This window comes from Marmota flaviventris, chromosome 12, assembly GCF_047511675.1.
Source record: "Marmota flaviventris isolate mMarFla1 chromosome 12, mMarFla1.hap1, whole genome shotgun sequence".
NCBI lineage: Eukaryota > Metazoa > Chordata > Mammalia > Rodentia > Sciuridae > Marmota > Marmota flaviventris.
Window position 1 is genome coordinate 97,062,227 of NC_092509.1, and position 25,354 is coordinate 97,087,580.

General features: G+C 41.0%; 1 pseudogene; it reads right to left on the reverse strand.

Annotated features, from left to right (window-relative positions):
* Positions 1–22,008: 22,008 nt before the first annotated feature.
* LOC114092325 (PIH1 domain-containing protein 1 pseudogene) lies at positions 22,009–22,853 on the reverse strand (annotated as a pseudogene).
* Between the last annotated feature and the right edge of the window lie 2,501 nt (positions 22,854–25,354).

Genomic DNA, 25,354 nt, shown 5'->3' on the forward strand with positions numbered 1-25,354 from the left:
GCATATATCAACCTACTGAAATATTATGCATATTGATAAAATAGCTAATAGCTTCAGGGGCATTCAATATCCAGCCACCCCCTACCCCCCCAATTGTTTGTTTTTATCTAGCTAGGATCTTTTATGGTAAAGCTATTTTAAACTTCATTCAGAAGGTAGTCTTATTCTTTCAAATATTTCATACTTTTTATTTATGAAAAAAATTACAACAGAAAGTAAAAGAAATCAGTGTTATCTTCACCCTGAGAGCAGTTAGTCATCACCTGCCAGGTAGGTGACATTTTACTAGATACCATTCATCACAATGCATTCATTTTACATTTGTGATGTATCAGGTACATCTTCAGGTGAAAAGATAACAAACATGCAATCTCTGCCCTCAGAGAACTCAAATCTAAGAAGAGAAACGAACAATTATAACAATGTGGCAAATAGTATAGGAGCACAATAAGTGTTAGTAGATATATAAATGTGTAAATGAAGGAATAAATGAATGGGTGCATTAACAAGGATATTTACAGTGCATTTAAAAATCAAAATGGAAGACAAGCAACAAATATATAGCTTTCAGCAAAAAAAAAAAAAATGGAGCATGGAATATTTTTAAATGCAGCATTTAAAGAGAATTCTAAACTAAAGACTAAAGGTGCAGGGTTACCAAAGAAATGAGAAGTCCTGCTGGGCGTGGTGGTACACACGTGTAATCCCAGCAGTTTGGGAGGCTGAAGCAGAAGGACTGGAAGTCCAAAGCCAGCCTCAGCAAGGCCCTAAGAAATTTAGTGAAACCCTGTCTCAAAATTAAAAAGAAAAAGGAGCTCAGTGGTAAAGTGCCCCTGGATTAAATCCCTAGTCTCAAAAAAGAAAAGAAATGAGAAGTCCTACATTCAATTTACCATAAGGTGCTGGTAAAACCAGACAAACACAAAACACATGTGACAGTGAAGAGCTAAACTGCATAAGATAGGAAGAATAACAGGGATGGGAATCAGATTGTCACCTAATGGTATTGTTACTCAAACTGTAATTTTGGATTTATGAGTATTTATTATATTCAATTGCCATGACATTCTCATATTAATTTCTCCATTGTTGCTGCAATTAACCACAGTTTAAGTCAAGTGAAGGCTCTGGAAAGAGGTAAAAGGCATAATCAGGCCTTGAAAGTGCAATATAATATCATTTTCACAACAAAAGGAATAAATCCTCATTTTTCACTCCCTCAGAAGAGAGAGGAAAAAATGTGTACATCAAACAAAACTTTTCAAGGACCTCTTCAGGCCCAAACTCAATGACAAAGAAAAGAAAGAAAATGAATATAAGTTTGTGCCCAGAAACCTGGTAAGGTTTTGGTCTAAAGAGGCCATATGTTGTGATAAATTAGATGTTTAGGAAGTGTGTTCCAATGTTATTATAATTTTGCTGTGTGATCTCAGCCTCCATTGCCTTGTCAATAAAACAGGAATAATAATACATGCCTATGTACATGATAAGAATATATGCTTATCAAATAAAATAACATTTTTGAAATGTTTAAAATATTGTAAAAATAGAAAAACTCCATATTGAAGTTTTTGCACATCTGAATGATAAAGTTCCAACAGGATAGCAGTTTTTCATTTTTCAAGGTAAAAAACTTTTACTATATGGAAATAAAAGCATATTATAATGTATATAATATCTTCTAACAACCTGTGCAATAATAGAAATGAAGTAATAGAAATAGACATGCATCTATTTCTAATCTAGGGTCATTTATTTCCTCATTTCTCTTCTCCCATCCCCTTGCTAACCCTTTCATAATGTTTTCATAAACATTTCTTTTTTTTTTTTTTGCTTTTCTTTAAAAATATTATTTTGATTATTAAATCTTAGTGGAAAACGTGAAGGAAAAAAAGATAAAACTGTTCTTTCCTCTAACAAAGTCTGGCCTGGGTTCTGCCAAGAACATCTAGAAGTTATTAAAAATAGCACAATTCTTTATTTGGATTCAATTGACTTGTACTTCTATGGACCTGTCAAAATGTTAAATAATAAATTGTTATCTCTGAACAGATTATTCCTTGCCCAAGATACGTCGAAATGCGTGTTCTGCATGAGTCATTTAAGTGGAATAATTTCCCTTTGGATTATTAGAGTCATTGGCGGGGCGGGGGGCGGGGATCAGAACCATGTGAGTAATTTTCCATGTGTCCAGGGTTCAATATCTCAACTGTTTTGCTGGCCTTCAGCATCACAAGGCAGCTTATTTAAAAATATGGGCACCTCCTCCTCTCTGCTTCTCCATGTCCCTTCCTCTTTAGCAGCCAAAGGCAGGCTCGTCAGCGATGAACAGTGTCAGCCAGGGCCCCTTGTGCTTGTGTGTCACCATTCTGAGCTAGGAACAAGCATGTCTGAAAGAGCCAATGCTGAGAGCCCTCCTCCTCCTTTCCATCATCATCCTGACCTTTAACAACAACAATCATAACCACAAAAATAACAAAAGTTATTAACAACCATCAAAACAGCGTGTGCACAATACAAAGGTACAACTTCTGTAGCTAGATAAAGCTGCAGCCAAATAGCCACCCACACATTTGCTGCTGTTAACTAGGGAAAAAAGGGAATGTTGCTTTGGCTCAAAGAAGAGGTGGAGGGAAAGGAGGGGGGGAGGCGGAACCCTGCGTTTGACAGCAGTGTTCCAACTGAGAAAATCATTTCTCACTCCCAGTAAGGAGCAGGTGAACCAGAAGCAGGAGAGCATGTTGTTCGTGACCTCTGCCAGAAATTACAAGGAGATCCGGACACTCCTTAGGAGGGGTAGTGCCCTACGTGGAGACTCAAGCTTTGTTTTTTGTTTTTTAGTAAAGGAGACATTAAAAAAAAAAAAAAAGGATAGCCATCATTCCATCTTACTATTGTATATTGCGTGGATGCTCTGCTAGGGAAACTTGATCAATATATTAGATTCCTGGCAGGAAGATGCTATCAGACAATGCATGTATGCCTTGACATAGCTCAATTTCCATCCATCCAAGAAGGTATTGATTTTTCTCTCACGGAAGTGCACACATACATACTAACAGCACTTGCGGAGGAGGAGGGTTGGGCAGGCACTTACTCGAGAATAGATAGCTCTGCCATTCCCCAAATGCATTGCAAATACCCTCTGGCTTGGCAACTTAATATTTGGATGATCTATATAAACTCCTCACATCAGGAATAAATCAATGGCTGATGAGCAAAGACAGTATTCCTATGCTCACTCTTTGAATATCGAGAACTCTGTCAGACTCAGGAACATTTCAGCAAATGTGGCCCCACTCTCTGTCTATCATCTATCTATCTATCTATCTATCTATCTATCTATCTATCTATCTATCTATCTACCTATCATCTATCTATCTATATTTGTCTATGTCCATATCCATCCAGAACCACATCTATATGTATATCTCATTGGTTCTGTTTTTCTGGAGAAACCTAATACAACATGCTTCTTTTTTACTTTCTCCCCATGTTTCTGTGTGATGGAAATGTCCTGTAATTAGGTAGTGGCATTGGTGGACAGCATAGTGGGTATACTCAAAACCACCGAATTGTATACTTCAAAATGATGGATTTTATGTTGTGTGAATTATATCTCGCTTTTAAAGAAGAATGGGGTACATATATTTGTGCAGGTACACACACCAGTCCATCAGTAGAGGTTTGTGCCTCAGAAAAAAACTTATTTGGCAGAGAGAAATGAAAGAAAGGCTCACTTTTTGCTCTACATACTTCTGTGTGAATTTCTTTACAATAAGCATATATTGCTTTTATACTTTTAAAAGCAACAGAAATGAAAACAAAAAGCACTTAAACATAAATAAGTGAGTGAACAAACTTGTCTCTGAAAATAAACGATAGGTAACATTAATAGAATGTCATTGGAAAGCCCCGGACTTGTAGCTAGGAAGCTACAAGTATCCTGGTCCAACTCTGCCTAATGCCAAGACTGTCTTTAGAAAATTTGTCTGGCCTCTCTGGTCCTCAGTTTCCTCATCTGGAAAGAGGGCTGGACTAAATGACCACCATGAAGCTTTCGGCTCTAGTATCCTTGGATTCCACACAGGCCATTCTCCCTCCTTGCTTTGTTGCCAAGGATATTTGAAGCTCCAGCCTTTCTGACCGTATTTTAGACGAGACATCAAATATGGCCATGAATTTACACACATTCCAAGATCATAACCTTGAGGGGAAAAGATCATCGGCCTCATTGCTTGGCTTCTACTTAATTATGACCCTTTTTGTTTTATCCATTAGCAGTTTGTTACATGGACCTTATGACTGAATGGAGTAATAAAATAATTCTTGGACAAAGACAGTAATTGGCCAGACAGTTTACATTTTGTTGAATACATTGAAATCTCATTTCAGAAAACATGCTCCCCTAAAATAAATTATTTTCCTTTCAGCATGTACATAACCTTTCAGTTGTCTTTTCATTAAATTCTGCTGTCCCTGGACAGAAAAAGAGGAAGAAAGGAAGTTAAAAGAATGACAGAGAGAGAGAGGGTGGTGGGGAGAAATTGCCCTGGGAATTCAGAGGTGCAGAGGAAGAGGGTTCAATTAAATACTTATATGAATGAGCAAATATATATGAGAGGAGGGACATTGCTGTCCCCGTGTCCACCAGCTTTCCAGCTGTTCTGCCTGGTGCTAAGCCTGCTGAGGTGCACAGTGGAGATTGGGAACATATCTGAAGAGCTCAGAAAAGGACCCTCCAGAAGCAGAAGCTCCTTCTCCAACAGCTGGACCAACACCATCAAGCACAGTGCTGGCCCCCTAGATGCTCAGAAAGTACAGCTTTCTACCCCATCCCATCTGCCCCACCAAGGCCTCACCCGTTTCCTTAACCTCTTTCCACCCCTCAACTGGAATAGAAATAACCCAGATTTTGCAGCCGGTGACACGTTGGCTCATGTCCTATGTCTGCCAGTCTTACTATCTGCATGACCATGTAAAACCTACTTTAAACAGACCAGAGGGTTAAACAGAATAAAATATGCCCAGTGCCTGGTCCTTAGTAGACAGCAAATACAAAATATACCTGGTTTTCATCTCTAAATTTCTGAAGGACACTGACCTTGGGTTTATCCAAAGTGGGCCTCAAGCCTATTTTACTAGGATTTGTTTCTAACAGCAATGGTACAATGGTACATTTTAAAGAAAATAACAATTTAGTTATGTTTTTAAAATTATTTATTTATTTATTATAATTATAGGTGGACACAATACCTTTATTTTATTTTTATGTGGTGCTGAGGATCGAACCCAGTGCCTCACGTGTGCTAGGCAAGCACTATATTTTTGAGTCACAACCCCAGCCCTACTTAGTTACTTTTAGTGCCATTTCTTCCCCTGCTTTTTGAACAAGGGTCCTCACATTTGCATTTTACACAAATTAGTTAGCTAGCCATGAAAATGTGTCAAAGTAACTGTGTTCCATTGAAACCTCTTCTCCTGGGCCCGAGGTGAAAAAGAAACTGGCTCCTGTCGCTGGTGGATGAGCAGGACGCATGGCACACCACCCATTCTCTCCTCCCTAGTCAATCCTCTTGACCAGTAAATCTCCTTCACTCTTTTCGACAGCTAAGGTGGGTGATGGGTAGGCTGGCAGGTTCTGCAGAAGTGGTCTAGCCCTGTGTTTTGGAATGGGTGTGTCTTGGTGCTTATTTTTTTTTCTTTGGAACCTGGAGATTGTGACTAGAATGATTCCATTTTAATATCCTTTTACTTGGCAATGTTCAGAAGCCCCTAGATATATGAGTTCCTGAAGGACTTGAACTCTACCTCATCTGTGTATACAAGAAATTTTAGGATGGTGTCCACATCTGTGTATATGTGTGTGTGCAGAAATATAGCCATGTAACTAAGTCCTGTGAAAAGCTAAAAGCCATAGAGTTTCTTATATCAGTATATTTTTATTGTACAAATGAGGCACTGGGATTCTTGTTCTTTCTACACAACCCCTTTCCCTCTTCATTACACTTCTAGGTTTGATTTTATTCTGAGATGGGTTAACTTTTATTCTGATTGGTTAAATAGGTAGACCAAGGGTACCTATGTATGTAGGTGAGAGGAATTTAGTATGTAGCCACGTGCAGTTTGTGAGTGCGTCCATACTATTTTTTTAAATATATTTTAGTTGTTGATAGACTTTTAATTTATTTATTTATATGCAGTGCTGTGAATTGAACTCAGTGCCTCACACATGCCAGGCAAGTGTGCTACTGCTGAGCCACGGCCCCAGCCCCAGTGCCTGGACTATTTTTAAGCTGACAAATCTTCTTGGCCTTTTTGTTCATAACATAATTGTGTTAGTCACCGATTCTGAGACCAGATCAGGCCTCATCTGCATGAGGAATTTATGAGATGCAGGGCTGCCTACACAGGATGCAGATTATGGCAAGGTCGTGCATTGGCCCACACCAGGCCCATCAAGAATCTGAAGGTACACATTATCAAAAATGTGACTGTTACTTTTTGATCCTCTGCCCTGACCAACAGAGTCAGATTTGGAGCAGTCAACCCAGGAAGGATATGATATATTCTGATAGGCAGGTAGCTGTTTATTCAGATCCACATGCAATCGATAGCAAAGTCAAGCTGCAGAACTCACAGGGCCTTGGCCATGAGATAACTTTGGTCCCGTGAAACCACAGGGGTGCCATTCTCAGGAAGGTAGATGGACAGGCAAGGAAAAGAGGTGGGGTCCCTTCAATCCTGGTTGGCTTCCTACCCTGCTGAGGAAACAGGCAATTCTTGATGGTGGAGGTGGGGTTCCCTGAACAGGGCACCTTTGTGTGGAGTGGTACTTCATTCCAGAAAGTGATAGTAGCTGTGCTGTCAGCCCCTGAGAATTCTCAGACAGTTCATCATGGAGGGGTCAGCCAGGCTGTTGGAAGTGACACTCGAAGCAGCAGCACTATTCCAGGCAGGTCTTGGGCCAGGATCCAGAGGCCTGCTGTGGAGTGGCTAACATGATCTTAACCTGCCTGAGCTTGCGAATGGCCCAGCCAGTGCTCTCCACTTGGATCAAATTTCTGCACAAGAAGCACAGCTTACCCCCAAATGCATCATGTTCTGCATGGCAAAGAGACCAGGGGAAGCCACATGCTCAGTTCCACTGGAAAATGGGCAGCCTGGGTCATGAGGATCATGAAAGTTTCCAGTGATAGCAGGAAGTAGAGTGGATCTTGATCAGGGCTCAGTCAGGACAAAACTGGATAGGCAGAGAGTGAGGAAACTGACCTTGGTCAAAATAGTAATTCCTCATATAATCTACTACTCTCCCCTCAAATTCATGCATGTTGCCTGCAGGGTATCTACTCCCTTTCACAGAGCAAAGAGATGAGTTGAAAGGGCCATTAGGATTCTTCCATTTGGACTCCTCCAATGTTCTAAGGATAGTGCATTTGACCCTTGGGCTTCAACCATGGGAGGCCTCGGAACTCTGGCCTTCACCACCAGGACTGATGACCTGCCTGGATCATAAGACATGGTCCTCATGGGCTAAAGTGCAGCAGGAGGAAACCACACACTCGGGTAGAAGACCTGGATACAAGTGTCATATCTCTAGCATCCACTGGCCTCACAGTGTTACTCAATAATCCTGATCCTTGCTTAAGTCGCTTTACCTTTTCCCTGAGTGACCATCCAAATTGTCACTAATCTTCAAACCTCTTGCCTAATCTCCATACCCCTTGCTCTCGGGGGAATCCTCACCCACAAATTTAACTGCACCCATCTTGACTGTCATCTCATATCTTAGAGGGTGAGTTTTCCCATCCTTTGGCCAAGGCCTCTACCCATTTTCTTAACCCCTTTCTACTCAGAATTCTATCCCATCAATTTCCCACTTTCTGCCTTGAATGTCATCTAGTGGTGCTCCCCTTTAATTAGTCTCAGAGTGAGACCCCTTCTTTGGCTCTATTCTTTTCTGTCATGTGCCTTATATATCTCCTATGAATCGATTCTGCTTCAAACTAGGGCTCAGGAATTCAGGACTAAGATGCTTATCTGGGAAAGAAGTAGGATAGAGCCTCAGGACATGGAACAAAAAGGGAAGTGCAGGCGACATCCCAAGCCAAATAGGGTGAGAACCAGAGAGACAGTCACATACTGTATCAATCCAAAATATTCTAGGCAAAGAGGGGGAAATGGTGGGAGTTAAAAATCTATAAGTAGGGATCAGAAAATAGAGTCAAAAGTTTCAGGAGGCTGGGGGAGAGGCCAAATAGGAAGATTTCTCAAGGTACTGATGCTTAAAGTCATGCCTCTATTTCTAGGGCATCTGTAGTCTGGCCCATGGGTGGGTGGACAGGGAGCATTTAAGGATGCCAAGCCTGTCTGGAGCTTCCTGCTCTACAATCCCCTTAAAAGTGTTATTAGTGATTACTGTTCTACTCTCTTCATTCAACTTCATTTTGAAACACACAGCCATCTGAATTCTGTGTCTACCTTCCCACCAAAGCCTCTTGGGAAAGGATCAGGAGTGGTGTCTATGCTGGACTGTTCTCTAAGTTTCTCCTCCTCCTCTGCTGCCCAGCTTGTATATATATCTGCCAGGTTTGTTCCAGGCCCTTCCAACCACACTCACAATCACTGGACATTTTCCTCTATTCTTGTGGATTTTTTTATATTTATTTTTTAGTTATAGATGAACACAATATCTTTATTTTATGTGGTGCTGAGGATCAAACCCAGTGCCTCATGCATGGTATCCGAGTACTCTACCTCTGAGCCACAACCCCAGCCTCTCTTGTGGATTTTAAATCAGCAGTTATGTTTTCAACTGCCAGATCTAGATCTCTGGTCCCTACCTCTCTCCTGGACATGACACATACATCTGAATTGTTTGGCTCTGAGGTCCCTCCAATCTTACTTGTGTCTACATTGCTGATCAAGTGTGTCGAGTGGTAATGGGGAAGAGTGGGAATCGCTGCAGAGCCAGGAAGGATCAGGATGGTCAGCCAGAAGCAAGCTTCCGGAAGAACTTATTTCAAAAAAGTGAAAGAGGATCTTTGAATGACCTCACCACAAAGAAGTGATAAATGTTAGGCATACACAATGCATACATGTATCAAAATGTCATATTGTACTCCACAAATATATACAATTATTATGTGTCAATCCAAAGTAAAATTTTAAAAAAGATACAGTGATGAAACAATATGTTAAAAAAAAAAAAAAAAAAAACAGAACTTTAAACTTCTCTCCAAGCTGCATAGACATTGCAAAGCCACTTGTCTTGGAAGACTAAGTGAAGATATGCTTGCATATATGTCTGTCTTGACTTCTTCGCTAACTGTGGAAGCAAACATAGACATTGTCACAAAATTGTCCCTTTGGGGTACTATCCACAGAAAAGTCCCTCAGCAAGTGGGTTCCTCTCTTCAATGGCAAATTCTTTGATTCTATTAGTTTGATTTCCTCTGAAAGAGAATCTGATTGGCCCAGTTAATCTTCACATGCTAGGCTCCATTAGATGGGGCACCTTGGGTTATTTTACAGCTTGTTTTGTCTAAGACTTACAAATCCAAATGCAGTAATGATTGTTACAATACATTGAATTCAAGAAACTGAGGCTCAAAAGTATTAAGTCATTTATTCAAAATCAAACTTCAAGTATAATAGGGGGAAAGACTTGTGTCTATGTCAACCCCTCTAATTCCTATGTACTTTTCTCCAGACCAGACCAGGATAACTCACAAGCCCCAGAGAAACAGTATGCTAGATCTGACATAATTAATTGATCTATGTATCACTAATTGGCCATAAGATACTACTGAGCAACATCTGACCATATTCTAGCCGAACATTTTCCTAAACTGAGGGTTTAGATTATGGAGCCAAAATAATCTTTGAGTTTTAAAAAGTTTTCTAAACAGATTAAAAAACAAGTTTATTTTCAAACAAGTTTATTTACATAATGAGAAATACCCAAAGGAAATTGACTCTACAGAATTTGTCTTTTCCCCTTGCCCTGAGAACACATATACACATATCTACACACACACATCTACACACACACACACACACACACACAGATTACACACACATATCTATATACAAATATATATTATATAGAATATTTATTAATATATAACAACGCCATCTTCTATATTATATACCATTCATTCGTCGCTGCTAAACTACTCATGTTTGCATAGTTAGCTCAGCCAGTTTGATTATAAGCTAAGAAACCAATTTAATCCTTCTGAGTAACTTTATTTTTGCATCCCCCTTCCCTTTCGGATTGGAAAAGTAACAGATGCTTATGTAGAAAAGGCAAACCATACAGATGTCTTAGGAAGTAAAAAGCCCTGACAATCCCACCCCCAGACTAACAGCTATTAATAATGTGGTGCATAGTCTTTCAGATTTCTCCTATTCATATATTAACACATATTATATTTACACATGTTTTTACATAAATGGGATCTGCCATCCACACTACTTGGCAACTTTTGTTTGTTTTTGACTTGACAGCTTCACTATCTTTGTCAGTACCTATAGGTTGGTTTCAGCTTTACAATGACTTTTTTATGTCAATGAACATTTATTTTATTTATTTGTATGCAATACTGAGAATCCAACCCAGTGCCTCACACATGCTAGGCCAGTGCTCTACCACTGAGCCACAACCCCAGCCCTTTATGGGGACTTTTGACAAAGGAAAACATTTCATTTCACAGAAATAAACAACATTTGAAATATTTTGCCAATGGACACCTTAATTAAAGCAAGGTCTAGGAGAGAAAGTGGAGGTAATGCTATCCATGGCATCCATAGCCATTCCTGGAAAAAAAAATTGAAGTAGATTAATAGTTGTTACTATAAAACAGGAGATTATTATGTCTAACTCAGCCTTTGAAAAACAGGGAGGCAATCACATCTACTTTTTGAAATAGCAGCCAATGGAGCAGAGCTGAAATGTGGAATGTTTGGAAAATCCCCTCCCATGGAGTCGCCTTCAGGTGGTGCAGGGTGAGGCTCCCAGGCATTTTCCGACAGCTTGCCGTCAGCTAGAAACACACTTCTCAACACCTCCGCACTGATCTGTGAAAGCCTCTCATTTAGTGAGAAACACAAGACAGATGATTCAGTGTGCTGGGCAATTCATTAACCCGTCAAGGGCTTTCTCCCTGAGCCCGGGATAAGAGGCAGAAAAAGGAATGTAATCCTTAAGGAACAACAAAGGACGCAGCTGGAGGGTCGGGAACACACACAGGCAAGACGGGAGATGGGCTTTCCTTTTCCATCTGGAATGACCAATCATCCCTTGAACTCACAGATTTTTACCATAGATCGATTCTGCCTGGCAGCAAAATAAGGTTGTCCCCCCCGCCCCAGCTGTCTTGGAAATGGAAAGTGATATATCTGATAGACCACATTCACAGAAGGCAATGTGTCCACTATCCCAGGGCTTGGGCTGTCCATAAAGAGCCAAAGAAGCAGACGGAACCCTGAGAGAATTTTACAGGACACTAAAGTGAATCCAGGTCCTCAGCTGAGCCACAAAAATTAGCATTAGTCCAGGAACTGACTACTGGAAGTTTGATCTGCTGGAACTCCAGCCAGAAGCCTCAGAAAATTGAATCGGCCCATGTTCTTTTTTATCGCTTTTATACCACTTATGGGCGTATCAGGGAATGCTGTAGCTAGAACTGTAGGAAACAAACGTTTTCTGACAATTTTCATTACTATTTTCCAGAACATTTCCCCCTCTTTCCAAAGTGTTTCTTTGTTCCATGAGATCCTTTGCCATCCAAATATGATCCTTGGTTTGGGTTCTCTTTTAACTGAGAAGTTTAATAGTGCTAACTATTTAAAACTGAATCCTCTCCTTTTCTTCCTAAATCTTTTGTTTGCTGTCATTAACCCAAGATCCAACAAGTAGATTTCTGGAATATTCATATACTCTCAATGTAACACTGTGAGAGCAGGAGAGTAAGTTGGAAGAATAGAAGAATAATTGAAATTTCTTAAGCTATTTGCAGACCTGTTTTAAATTTATAATGATCTTATTCTCATTAATAATGTTTGTTTGTTAATAATTTTTAGGGTGACCAACCATTCCAATTTGCACAGGATAATCTTAGTTAATGCCTACGGACCTAGAATAACAGTTAACAGCATCCACTTTCTTTCTCAGAAGTGTCCTGGTTTGGATGCTAAATCATATGGTCCCTCTATTAACTATATAAGATAACACTTCACTATTACAATAGCAATAGATTCATATAACAACTATTTATATTGAACTATATAATAACTGTATATTAAATAATGAGTTTTCCATTAAGATTTTATGTGTACCTATCATTCACCCTTCTACGATTTTATTCTACAGAAATTATCCTATGATCAGAAGACACACAAACAAACATATAAGAATCAGTGAAAACTGGAAAAGATCTAAATGTTTGTCAATAGGAGATTAGTTAAATATGGTGGAATTCTACTATCGAAGAAGGTGGTGGATGGATATGTGTTGGTGATCTGTGAAATGTTCAAGACATATTTTAAAATCACAGCAGGGAGTTGTGGAAGCAGGCCTCATGGCAGGGCTTGCAGTGGCTGGTTCCAGGAAGCCTTGAGCTCCTTGCACAATCTCCACCAGCTCCCACCCCACAACTCATGCCAAATCACCATTAACCTAAAAACCATGTGCTTACTATAAAACTTAGCTTCTCCCCTAGCTTTCCCATCTCACCAGATTGCCTCCTGTAAGCCTCTCTGATCCAGAAATTCTGGAGATGCCATGAGCTACAATATATCCTGTTGTAAAATATGAATATTGGAAGAAGATCCACAAAGCTGTTGACTGTGATTACTTATGGGGAATGTTATCGCCTTCTGTACTTTTATTTTAATTCATAAGCATATATATCGCTTACAATTTTATTTAATCCCTAAGCATCACTTACAATTTTAAAAATCAGTTGTAAAGGAATATATATATATATAGTCAGTTTGCTCTATACAAATATATATGCATATATATGAGAAAGTATATATATAGATATATGTGTATATATATATATATATGTATGTATATAGGCACATATATATATATATAGGCACATATATATATATATATATATATATATAGGCACATATATATATATATATATATATATATATATATATATATATATTAGATTCATCTAGGGCATCAGGAACACTTCATTTAGAGAGAAAGACAAGAGAGCCAGATCTCTGGCATTTTTCTGGTAGCTATGCTTTGGAGTGGATATGGCATGCTGTATCGTTATCTTCCAATTATCAGGCTAATTGAGGAAAGGGATAGCTTGAGGCCATAAAGTCCAAATGTAGCTTTACATTTCCAACTTTCTCATAGTCATTTTAACCAAATCAGTTAAACAGATACATTAATTGTTTCCTCTGAATATCTTCGAAAATAGATTATAAAGCATAAATCAACCACTTAAAAAGGATCGGATTTCACCCCCCCTCCCCCTTTCATTTCTCTGATTTGGCTCCTAGAACTAGTGTAAATCCAAAAAGGCTAACCGCAGAGGAATGAAGATTTGAAGAAGCTCAACTATGTGAAATTAACAGGTCAGATTGTACCATTTCCATTTTCAAGGGCTACCAAATGTCATATCCATTTAATTCCGATTTTAGCATTGAATCAAAACAAAAGAAAAATAAGCTGATGAAAAATATAAAAATCTAGGCTTGGGGGTGGTCATAGCTCAGTGGTAGAGCACTTGCCTAGCATATGTGAGCCACTGGGTTCGATCCCAGGCAGCACATAAAAACAAATAATTAAAATAAAGATATAATAAAACACATTAAATATATATATATATATATATATATATATATATATATATATATATATATATATATCAAGAGTTGGAACTCTCTTTAGTAGATGGAGGAGCTGTGGTCTCTTGTGTCCCCTTTCTCACTTGCCACTCGCCCCACTCTGGGGTTTCCTGCTCCTCCCTGCCCCAAGCTTCCCTTCCCTCCACCCACCCCATTCCCACCTCCACCTCAGTCCCAGCAGGGACCTTAAGCCCTTTCCCACCTCTGTTCTCCTGTACTGTCTTACAGGACTTAATTATTTTATTATCTTATTTCATCATTTACACCAATCCCAGTTTCCGCCCTAACTAGATGATAGCTTCCTTCAGAACAGGGCTGAGCCACATTACAAGCATCAGTTCCTGACACAATGCTTGGCACATACAAGGTACTAATAGACGTTTGTTTACTGAATGAAACCTGGAGAGAAATAAATATATTTCCATATCCCACAGGTGTATATACAATTCCACCTCTGCTTCATGGACAAAAAATAGAAAAAGAAAGGCAACAAACACTGTCCACAGGTACAACCTTGTTTTGAATTGACTCACTGGCTAAAGGGCAGAAGCTGGTCTGCATTTCTCGCCCTGTCGGGTGCTGGTTTGAAGTGCTTTTTGTAGCTGCTTCACTTTGCAGTTTCCTAACCTTTTTTCCTGGTAAATTGGAGTAGATTTTTGGAATTAATGCTGGAGACCGTGTGTGTTCTGCATGCACCTATTGTTATTTGTTGGCTTAGCTGCGGACAACATTCTGGATAAGCTGGCTTAGGAGATGCAGTGACTCATGTCATTTTTCTCCGTAACCAGGGTGACCTGGAGCACTTCTGGCTGGGAGGAAATTGGTTTCTCGAACTCCAGCTCTGTAGCTCCAACTGCAGATGAGTCTGGGCACCATCTCGGCATCCATCAACATGACTGAATTAGTTGCTGCTCTATCTGATATTAATAGCGATGGCGCCTAGCTACAGGAAACCTTCCCTGCTTGGCTAAAAGAGGTTGTGACCTACTTGCACATGGATTTAATGGGAGCGTGAAAATCTGCATTCGACTATAGCTTTAACATCGCCAATTAGAGACACAGTAACGTGAACTGGGCAACCTCTTTTAAAACCCAGTGAGTATAAGCTATTAGCTATTCAAATATTCTAAATGAGTTTAATATGTATTGGTTCCATTTCAAACATCTAACTGAGATCCACCTGGGAAGTCGACACTGGTGTAGAGGGTGGGAAGATGGAACAATACAGAAAAGTGCCAGAGGAGGACAGGGCAGGGGATGGGGAGAAAAAACAGATTTGGAAGCACAGGAATTGGTTACTAAAGACCACACACCTGGTAGTGCATAGAGGACTACAGGATGCAGGGAGGCTGTCCTGAGCACTTGGAAAGCAAGGTAAGTAGTAGAGAAGTGTTTTAAAAAGAATTCTGAATCAGAAGGGCTCTCAACTGTGCATAACAGTGATCCCTTATCAGTACTTGTGATCTCCTGGGTTTAGTAAGATGAAGACTACTAGGGTGATCTAAGGTGGGACTTGCACAAAACACTAGTGCTAATAATATGGGGGAGATGGATGAAATTATGAGAACCTTTCCAATAGAGCATAGTGCTTTTCTTTTCTTTCTTTCTTTTTTTTTAAAAAAACATTTTTCATCTTCATTTATTTATTTATTTTTATGAGGTGCTGAGGATCAAACCCAGTGCCTGACACGTGCAAGGCAAGTGCTCTGTCACTGAGCTATAACCCTAGTCCCTCTTCCTTCCTTCCTTCCTTCCTTTTTCCTTCTGAGAAGTAATGCAGAAAATTTGGAAAACATAATAAAAAACACCAGGAACCAAAGAAACCAACAAAATCAGGAGTAATTCCACCCCCACCCAGAGATAATAATCTTTGCCACTTGGGACACACATGTTCCTGGTCCTTTGTCTGTGCGCACGTTCACACACATACAGACCTTTCTTAGAATGTAAGCCATAGGTTCTGCACACAGGGTCCTACAGCCCAGACACAGAATATCTTGGCACATGCTGGTAAGCTGACTGTGAGCAATTGTTTCTCTTTCCGCCATTCTGTACCCTCCGTCCTCCCACCCCACCTCACTCCCCGACTGCAGGACTGAGCCCATGCAGACTGCCTGTCATAGACCAACCAGGGACCTCCTGTGTATTGGCAGGCGAAAGCGCTGCACTGAGAATAATGACGCGGCTCTGCTCCGTACATTCCTTTGCATATATTTTCTTTCTAAGAGGCTTTTAAGTTAGCATGAAAGATAAAACGAAATAGATTGATTAATGTAATCTACAGCCTAACATTCAGGGAGTCCCATTTGTGAAACTAAACCATGTAATCACAGCCTGGGGTAAGAAAGCCGACTCTGCACCCAAAGAAAAAGGCTGAGATATGCTGACAGGAGACACATTTACGGTGTACCAAAGGTTCCCGCCCTACGCCTTTTTCTCCCTCTTTTATGCTTCATGGTTTAAGGCTGACCAGAGAGCAGAAAGTGTGGAGCCTGAAAGTTTCTCAGTGGGCCCCTTCTCTTGCCCAACCATTGCCTGCACTGCCCTCTCTCGTGCGTGGGTTAATGCAAAAGCCCCAGACCTTGTCTTTCCGCCTCCAATCTTACTCCCTTCTACTTCCTCTTTATCTTTTGCAGCTACATGAACTTTTTAACATGAATATATCTCTGTTCCTGTTGCCTATCACTGGGTTACAAGCCACTCCAAAACTTAGTGGCCTGATACCACCACCATTTTATCATGCTCACAGATTCTGGGGGTCAGGAATTCAGACAGGGCATAGCAGGTATACAACTGTATTTACCCAGGGCTCAGGCAACTCTGAAAGGCTGGAACTGGCAGGTGTACCCCTCATGGGCTTCTTCACTGTGAGCCCTGCGTCCTGGCCTGCAATGGTAAAGAACTGGCTCAGCCGAGACTCCCACCATCATGGCCTCGGGGTAGTCCCATTTCTTCCCTGGTGGCTCAGTGCTTCAAGTGCCAGTGGCCCCAGGAGCACAGTGAAAGCCTCAGGGTCTCTTATGACGCTGCCGTGTAAGCCACAAGCTTCATTTCAGCTGTATTCCATTAGTCAAAGCAGTCACAGCCTGCCCCAATTCCAGGAAAGGGAACATAAACTCCGCCCTTGAAGGGGAAAATGTCTAAAATTTTGTAGCTATGGTTTTTTTTTTTTAATATTTTTTTTTAGCTGTAGATGGACACAGTACCTTTATTTTATTTGTTTTTTAAGTGGTGCCGGGGATCGAACCCAGTGCCCCACACATGCTAGACAAGCGCTGTACCACTGAGCCCCAGCCCCAGCCCCAGCTGTGTTTTAGAATGGTCTGTCTTTCTGCCTAGCTAGAGCTTCTAGATTTGTGTAACCATGAAAGATGATTTTGAAGGATATACACCAAACCACTCAGGTTGAGAGGAGGAAAAGACACGTTACTGTTTAACCCCTACACTCTAAAAAAAGGAAAGAAAAGAAATACTAGTGGGATTATGGGTAATTTTTTATTTTGTAAAGAAAATTCCAACTTCTATTTTCTAAAGTCTTTTTTTTTTAAATAGGGTCTTTTTAAAATTTATTTATTTTTTAGTTCTCGGCGGACACAACATCTTTGTTTGTATGTGGTGCTGAGGATTGAACCCGGGCCGCATGCATGCCAGGCGAGCGCGCTACCACTTGAGCCACATCCCCAGCCCCTTTCTAAAGTCTTTAAAAACTAAGAATTCTATGGTAAGTCCCAAGTTGGCACATTCTGAAAAGATGTGCTAGACCATAGAGCTACGTGTTGGGCGTGCAAAGAGATTGTGACATGGGCTCATTAATGTAAGCCTGCTACCTACCTTCAGGAAATGGAAGACAGCCAGAAACATCCCTTGGGAGGTTTAAGAGACCAAAGTCAGGGCTTCTTTTTAGGAAGTGGCCTTGGTGCTATTTTACAACCCACCCCACCCCTATCCTGCCAAGAGACTTACCCTCTCATCTTAAATCAAAAAAGGGGGTTTCACAAAGTCATTTGGAGGTCTTGACCTGTATCTCTTGGAGGTGGGGGATCATAGCACTGGTGACTGATTGTCACCAGAGGAGCCTATAGGTGAGAGACTGGAATAGGATAAAGAAAGAGGACTCATTGGCAGAGAGCCACCCTTTTGCTGATGGGTGGTCCACAAAAGGAGGCTATCTGCTCACAGGCAATGTTAAAAGGGATACCACCCAAGATAACCACCAGCAGGGAGAAGTGACCTGGCAGAAGGTCAGGATAGCCAGGGCCCTGGTAGAAGAAGCTGCAAGGTATAAATGTCACACCATACAACAGCTGTATTTATCACATAAGTGTGGGCTATCTGCCCCTAGTCCTTCCCCAAGGACCTGACTAGGGAGACAGCAGCTAATGGGAGAATAGAAAGAGAGAAAAAGCAGACCATGTCCTTCTTCTTTACTAGAAGCTTCCAAGACTGAAGCGAGCCTGGCCAGAGTGTGGAGAAGAGTTTTAAAATTGAAGGATTAACACTAGACTTGACCTAACTTTGACCATCCCCGGTCAAGAGCAGGCTTATGACCAAAAGGACTCAGAGAAGCTGAGGATTTCGCTTCAGAATGGGTTCTCTCGAGTAGCAGGAGAACGAAGTTAAGAAGTCCCTTCTTCCCAGAGTCATAATGTGTCCAATACATTAAATAAACCTTATACTTTTTTGTACTTTTCTGATCTTCAAAATCTTACTTGGAACATATACTGTTTGTTATTATTATTTTAAAGAGATGTTCTGGATTCAACAAGTAGGCTTAGAAATGCATTTTTAATAGAAACATTGCTCACTGCTCCCCCTTTTTAATATTTTATTTTTTAGTTGTAGATAGACACAATATCTTTATTTTATTTTTATGTGGTGCTGAGGATCAAACCCAGAGCCTCACACGTGCTCTACCGCTAAGCCACAATCCCAGCCCATGTTTGTTATTATTTAAATACTCATCTAATTATATCATTTCTGATGCCTTTGTGCTGGGATCAAAACTAAAACTTGCACATTATCAAAACTAACCTGAAACATGGCTTGCTTGGCTGGTCATGACCTAGCCACCACCTGCCCCCTCTCTCCCAGCCCCACCTCAGCAACGTCTCTCCTGCAGTCCAGCCATGTGGTCATAAAGGTTCCAAATGCATCAGTTTCCTGTGTCTCAACTCAGATTGTCCTTTGGCTTGGAATGTCTGAGTCTCCCTCACCCTCACCACTGTCTGAAGGGCCAACTCTTGTCCTGTCCAACCTCAGGCTCAGGCACTACCTCTGCAGACCAAGCCTCAGTCAGGGAGTTCCGTTAGGTGAGAGGTTGGGCTTCCCAGTTGGTACCTCCAGTGCCTGTAACCAGGTAACACCTAGACACTGTTTACAACCCTGTGAACAAGCCAGCACTCAGAGGTTGGTTGGTGCTGGTTAGTATTCAAGGTAAGTCAGCCAGCCCCAGAAGCATTGTTGTTTATTATCTGACTGAAGATCATCAAAGGAGTTAAGTTCTTCCCACCTTGCTTGAAGGAAGAGAATGGAAGGTTTTGGAAGGAAGAAGACTCCCCAGAATTGCTGGAGGGTATCTTCTGCCTGAGTCCAAGCCTGACCACTGATCTACCCACTTTTACTTGAACTAGACCTTGAAATCTGAAAGGTTTTTTCCTTGGGGCGTATTGCTGCTCTGTTCTAATTTGGTCTCAGTAAAACTGCTCTTTAAGTTTTCAACTTTTCACTCTTTCACTCAAAACCTGCTTGTCCAGAGAATTTGACCATAGACATGGGGACCCCATGGAATCTCATACAGTTTTGATAACTGATAATTTTGCTTAGAAGATCATGCCACACCTGTATTACTCTGTCTCTCTTTCTGCACTTCAGTCTAATAAAACACATTAGTGTTTCTTTGTTTTTGCTTTATGCATTTTGTTTGCCAGAGAACCATTACTTTCTTATTAAATAGAAGGTTGTTACTTAGTCAGAATCCTCTGTTGATGTTGTAAGCTTTAGTTCTAACTTGATGTAGGTCTGCTTCTTGGTAGCCTGTTAATTTGAATGGGTAGATTATGGACTTCTCAGATTCTCAGATAAGGAGTGTTATAATACTTCATATTTGTGAACTGTTTAAAGATTTACAAATATTCTGGAGTTTAAAAAATGCATTATATCACCAGAATTTCACAAAAACCTATAAAGAAAGCGTCATTATCATTTTAAAGATCTTATAGATGAAGAAAGCAAAAACCAGTAAGGTCACAGAGTTTGTCTGAAATTGCAGAGTTAATTAGTGCCAGGTCCAGGTCTAACTGTGCTGACTCTGCTAACACCATAACTTTCTCTATCTTGGTTAGTACATGTCAATATGATAAGGTCATAAATAACTGACTGTATAGTTTCCTGTGGTTAAAAGTTCAGAGTAAAATCAACATTGACTGTATCTCCAGGATAAATGTTTCAAAACCCTTCCAGGAGGCAGTTAGGTTGTGAAATGTCCAAGAGAGTAAAAATCATATCAAAAGGGGCTGGGGTTGTGGCTCAGTGGTGGAGTGCTTGCCTAGCATGCTTGAGGCACTGAGTTCGATCCTCAGCACCACATAAATGTAAAATAAAAATATTGTGTCCACTTAAAACTAAAAAAAATATTTAAAAAGGTGTAAAATTTAAAAAAAAAAGTCATATCAAGAATTGAGTTCAATTCCAGCAGCTCCAGAGGCTGAAGCTCAAGTATCATAAGTTCAAAGTCAGCCTCTAATTTAGTGAGGCCATAAGTAACTCAGGGAGACCCCAGTCAGCCTCTAATTTAGTGAGGCCATAAGTAACTCAGGGAGACCCTGTCTCTAAATAAAATATGAATAGGGGCTGGGGATATGGCTCAGTGGTAAAGTGTCCTTGGATTCAATCCCTGATACTGAAAAAAAAAAGGAATTCACTTAATGTGCTAGGCACAGGGGCACATAATACCACACATACCCATAATCCCGGCAACTGTGGAGGCCGAGGCCAGGAAAATTGCAAGTTCAAGACCCGTCTGCAAAGTTTAATATGACCCTGTCTCAAAAAGTAAATAAATGAGTAAAAAAGGCTGGGGATGTTGCTCATTGGTAGAGTGCCCCTAGGTTCAATCCCCAGTACGGAAGGAAAGAAGGAAGGAAGGAAGGAAGGAAGGAAGGAAGGAAGGAAGGAAGGAAGGGAGGGAGGGAGGGAAAGGAAAGAAAAGAAATAGGATTTGCTTAATGTATTTTTCTTGAAGCCTGCAGAGTGGTTCAAATCATTTTGTGATAAATTTAAAAGCATGCCCTGTATCTTTTATGAACAATCACATTCCCTTTCTTTTCCTTTGCAGCAGAACTTGGCCAATGACTTATTGGAAAGAGGGTTCTACCTCCACAGAGGGCTACTTCTAGCCCGTCCCCTCAGATAAATTTACAGGACAAAGTGGGAAAGATTTTTATTATGGATAATTCAACATCATTTATTCTAGTTATGCATTCTTGTTTTTATTTAAAGATCAAACACATTTACTCTAAATAAATGGAACAACAAATATAGTGTGTCAAATAAAATAGGATTCAAGTCCCTGTTTTAACAATTTCTTGCAATGACCTTGGGCAAGTTTCCTAAGACCCTTCCTCAGTTTCCTCATCTGACAAACACTTAAAAGGGTTATGAAAATTTTGTACTGCCAGCATCTCCACACACACATACCCCCACCCCGGTTTCCAGCTGGGACTGTTTTTCCCCTATTCTCTATCCCTCTGGTCTGGTTGGGGCTTCATCACCTTAATTCAGGAATGCAGAACACGACCCTTAAAGCCCCTAGCCATGAGGCCAATTCAGAGCTGAGCCCGTGACCCTGTCTAATTAGAGGGCATCTGAGCACTCAGGAGGAAATCGAGTGCTGCCCCTAGTGCTGCTCTCTTTTTCCTGCTGAAACAGAGACACTGGAAGACTGTCTGGCTGGAGCAGCTCCAGCCACCTGCCCCCATAGGGAACCTGAGAACAAAGCCAACACACAAAGGAAGGTGGAGCCCAGCCAGGAGACAGAGGCTGACAAGGTTTTGATGACATTGTTTAAATTCAGTCATGTCTGAAGCCAGACCTACGTGGACTTCCTAATATTTTTAAGGCAAAACTCTTTTATTTCAATTTAGAGAAACCATCAGCTTTTTCTCCACATTTGGAAGGCATTCTAGTCAAGAAGGCAGTGGCAGAGGGCATGGCCACCATTGGTTGCTTTCTCTTCTGGTGAAAAGCTGCCTTGCCCTCCTCAGAGTTGCACACAGGGGTGGAAGCATGCAGATGATACAGCTGCTGGGGGCTCCCCATCACCAGTTGGTTCCCCCTGATCTCCAGCAACAGCCCCAGGTCTCCATCCAGTTGTGGGAGGTCGGGTACCTCCAGCCAAAGGGTAAGGTAAGGCTTCTCATGTCCTCCCTCAGCTGTCTGGGAGCCAGGGGCACACAGGCTCCCCAGCTCTTGGATCCTAGGGCTCCTGGGAGCAGATGTTCTGCTGCAAGATGGAGCCTAGAAAAGGCTGATTTTTTCAACATGTGCTGTTCTGGATTCAGCTACAAGCTGTATCTGTCCACAAGGTCCTTCCTGGCAATGGTGACCACGACTCCTGCAATAAATCACAGTTCTGCCATAAACATTGGCCTTTTGCATCCAGTTCAGCCTGTGACCAGATACATGGGGATGCAAAAACAGCTTGGTCTTCCTCCAGCATTTGAAGCAGCTTGTCCTGGATCATGTCACTGAAGGAGGGGGTGGAGGGAGAGTGACAGATGTTAATAAAAGCCTTCCTTTCTGAAGAGTTGGTCTTTATGCAGAAACCAGGTTGGGGTTGGGTCTGTGTAGAGTCTGATCTAGTGGTCTAGGCTTGCTGGAGCTCCTTCGAAGGCTGTAGCAGCAGCTCTCTGAACCACGTTATGCCATCACCCATTGTCTCTTAGCTCTGGTGCCAGCAACTCTGAGGCCACCATGGCCTTCAACCAATCAAAAGTCCTGAGACAAGATGTCCAAATGTCACACTTCCACTGATACCTAATAACCACTGTTGACCACGTTATAGTGCCATCAAAGCTTGCCACACATTGGATCCAAATCCCCAGTAAATGTATTATGAACAAAATTCTGCATTTCTTCTTTCCAATAAAAAATGGGGCAGGAAGACACATCAATACGGCCACCCTTCTAAACCCAGAGCCCTTGTGATAGCAGGGCACTCTTATATCCAGTCTCCCCTGCCTCCTCATTTGAGTTTACCCGTTCTGAATTACATTTCCTTGTGCCACTGAGTTTCCCCATTTATTGTGAGCCAATAAATGCCCTTTGCATTTATACCATTTTGATTCAGATCAGAGATTGCTATACACCTGAATATGAAGACTTAAAAGAAATTAATGTCTTATAAAGTGCTTTGTAAAATACCTGGAAGATAGTAAGTGCTTCATAAAGGTCAACTTGATTGTACCATGGCAGAATTTAGTTCAGAAAAGAGAGGACTCTGTGCTTACCAGGGATGGTAGAGAGTCAGTCTTTGGGGTAGACTGAATCCCATGAAGTCTAATATCATAAAACCCAAGAAGGCTTTCCTACCTCTCCCCCAATACCCTTCTCTTCTTGGCACTGACAGTTCTAGATGTCAGATGTAGACATTGAAAACTTTTCTTAAATTTTTTTTTAAACTTCTCCTTTAAGGAGAAGTTTCTTATTTAGCCATAGTACCTGTGTGAATGGGCTCACTATTCCATTCCTGAAGGCAGATTATGAGCAGTTTATAGAGTAGTAAAGTCTACTCAGTCCCCTGAGAGTCAAAAAGAGACACTGTCACACCCAGAAGAGGCCACAGGACTGAATATCCAATAATCTTGCAAAATTTTGCTCTGGCTGTCCTTGCTAGGCACCCTCAAGAAGTTCCAATCTGAGTTTTAAAGGATATGTAATATATATATTTTTTTAAATTCAAAGAAGAATACTTGGTTAAAATGACCTGGCAAACCTCTGTTAAACAAGCAGTCTGTAACCCAGTGCCCCTCTTCTTCCCTGGCAGCCCCCAGACCCTGCCCGCAGCTGTCAAAGTTCCAAGGGAACCAAGGATCACAGGGGCTATAGCAGCCCAGTGGGAGGGGCAAGGAAAGGCCACAGTGACAAGAGATTCAAACATTTTCTTCTGGCAGGCCTGTGCGAGGTGGATACCTCAGTCACCTGCGATTCTTGGCCTGTGAAGGAGATGGCTGGAGACAAAGATTGGAGAAGCTGCCTGGATTGAGTGCAGAGTAAATATTTTAAAGTTCTGTCAGAACAAGGACGCACATGCCCCTGGGTAAGGACCTGAGTCATATTTCAAAGAAATTAGGCGGAGCTTCCTGGAAGCCCACAGTGTAAACAGCTACCAACATCCAGTTTCACCTTCGAGATTTTGATGTCTTCCTTCTCTCTTTCCTCTTTCCTTCCTTTCTCCCCTCTTTCTTTCCTTTTCTTTTTCCTTTTTCTTTCCACTGACAGCCTTAGTCTTCTTTTAAGCAAACCCTTACAAGAAGCATACCCTTCTCTTCTTGGCACTGAGAGTTCTAGATGTCAGGAATAGTCATTGAAAACTTTAAGACCTTTAAGGAAAAGTCTCATATTTAGCCACGGTACCTGGGTGAATGGGCTCACTATTCCAATGGAGCACCTTCTTTTACCACCCTCCACCAACCATGAGAGTTCTAGTCTGTTGATAAAAGTAGTTTCCACCTCAAAGTCCCATTCTGTGACTATGTAGACATTTTCTGCTGCTTCTCATTTGCTAGTTAATACCTGTCGGGTAGCAGGCCGTGGAATGCCAATTATTTGTACCATCTGCTTTGCTTAAATGGCTCTAAGCCATTGTCAGCTTGGTCAGATCTTCAGAGAAAGGTAGACTGCTACTTCCTGAACCCGGAGACTTGTGAAAACAAATCTGTCAAAAGAATTTAGAGAGAATCATAGAGGGCATAAGCTTTTTGTACATCATTGTTATTGAAGGCTAAGTACCTGTACCACCTAAAATTATTTTGAATGTGCTTCCCACGCTCTGAGATAAATTATATTCTAACATTTTATCATTTTCTACTTAATATCCTTGCTGCCTCCCCCCCAATACTGCTTCTATTTGAATACATTTTCTGTACACATCCCCCAATTAGTTTTATCCCCAATACAAATTAGCATTTCTAAGTATCCCTATCTCTATATAACATGCATAAAATAATTTGTCTGACAGCAAGAAAATGTATGCAAGATACCCAGCAGTGAAAGGGAATTATTTATCATAGATACCAAGGGAAAGAATACTGAGACTAAACATCAAATTAGGGTATGTTACCTTCCTCAAAATCACATCCCATAAAAAAACAGCTTCTCGATTAAATTCGTAAGCAACTTGATCCCACTATTTAGAAATATTTTTATATACTAAGGAGCCTTTTAACTGGCTCCATGATGAAAGTAATGATTTTAG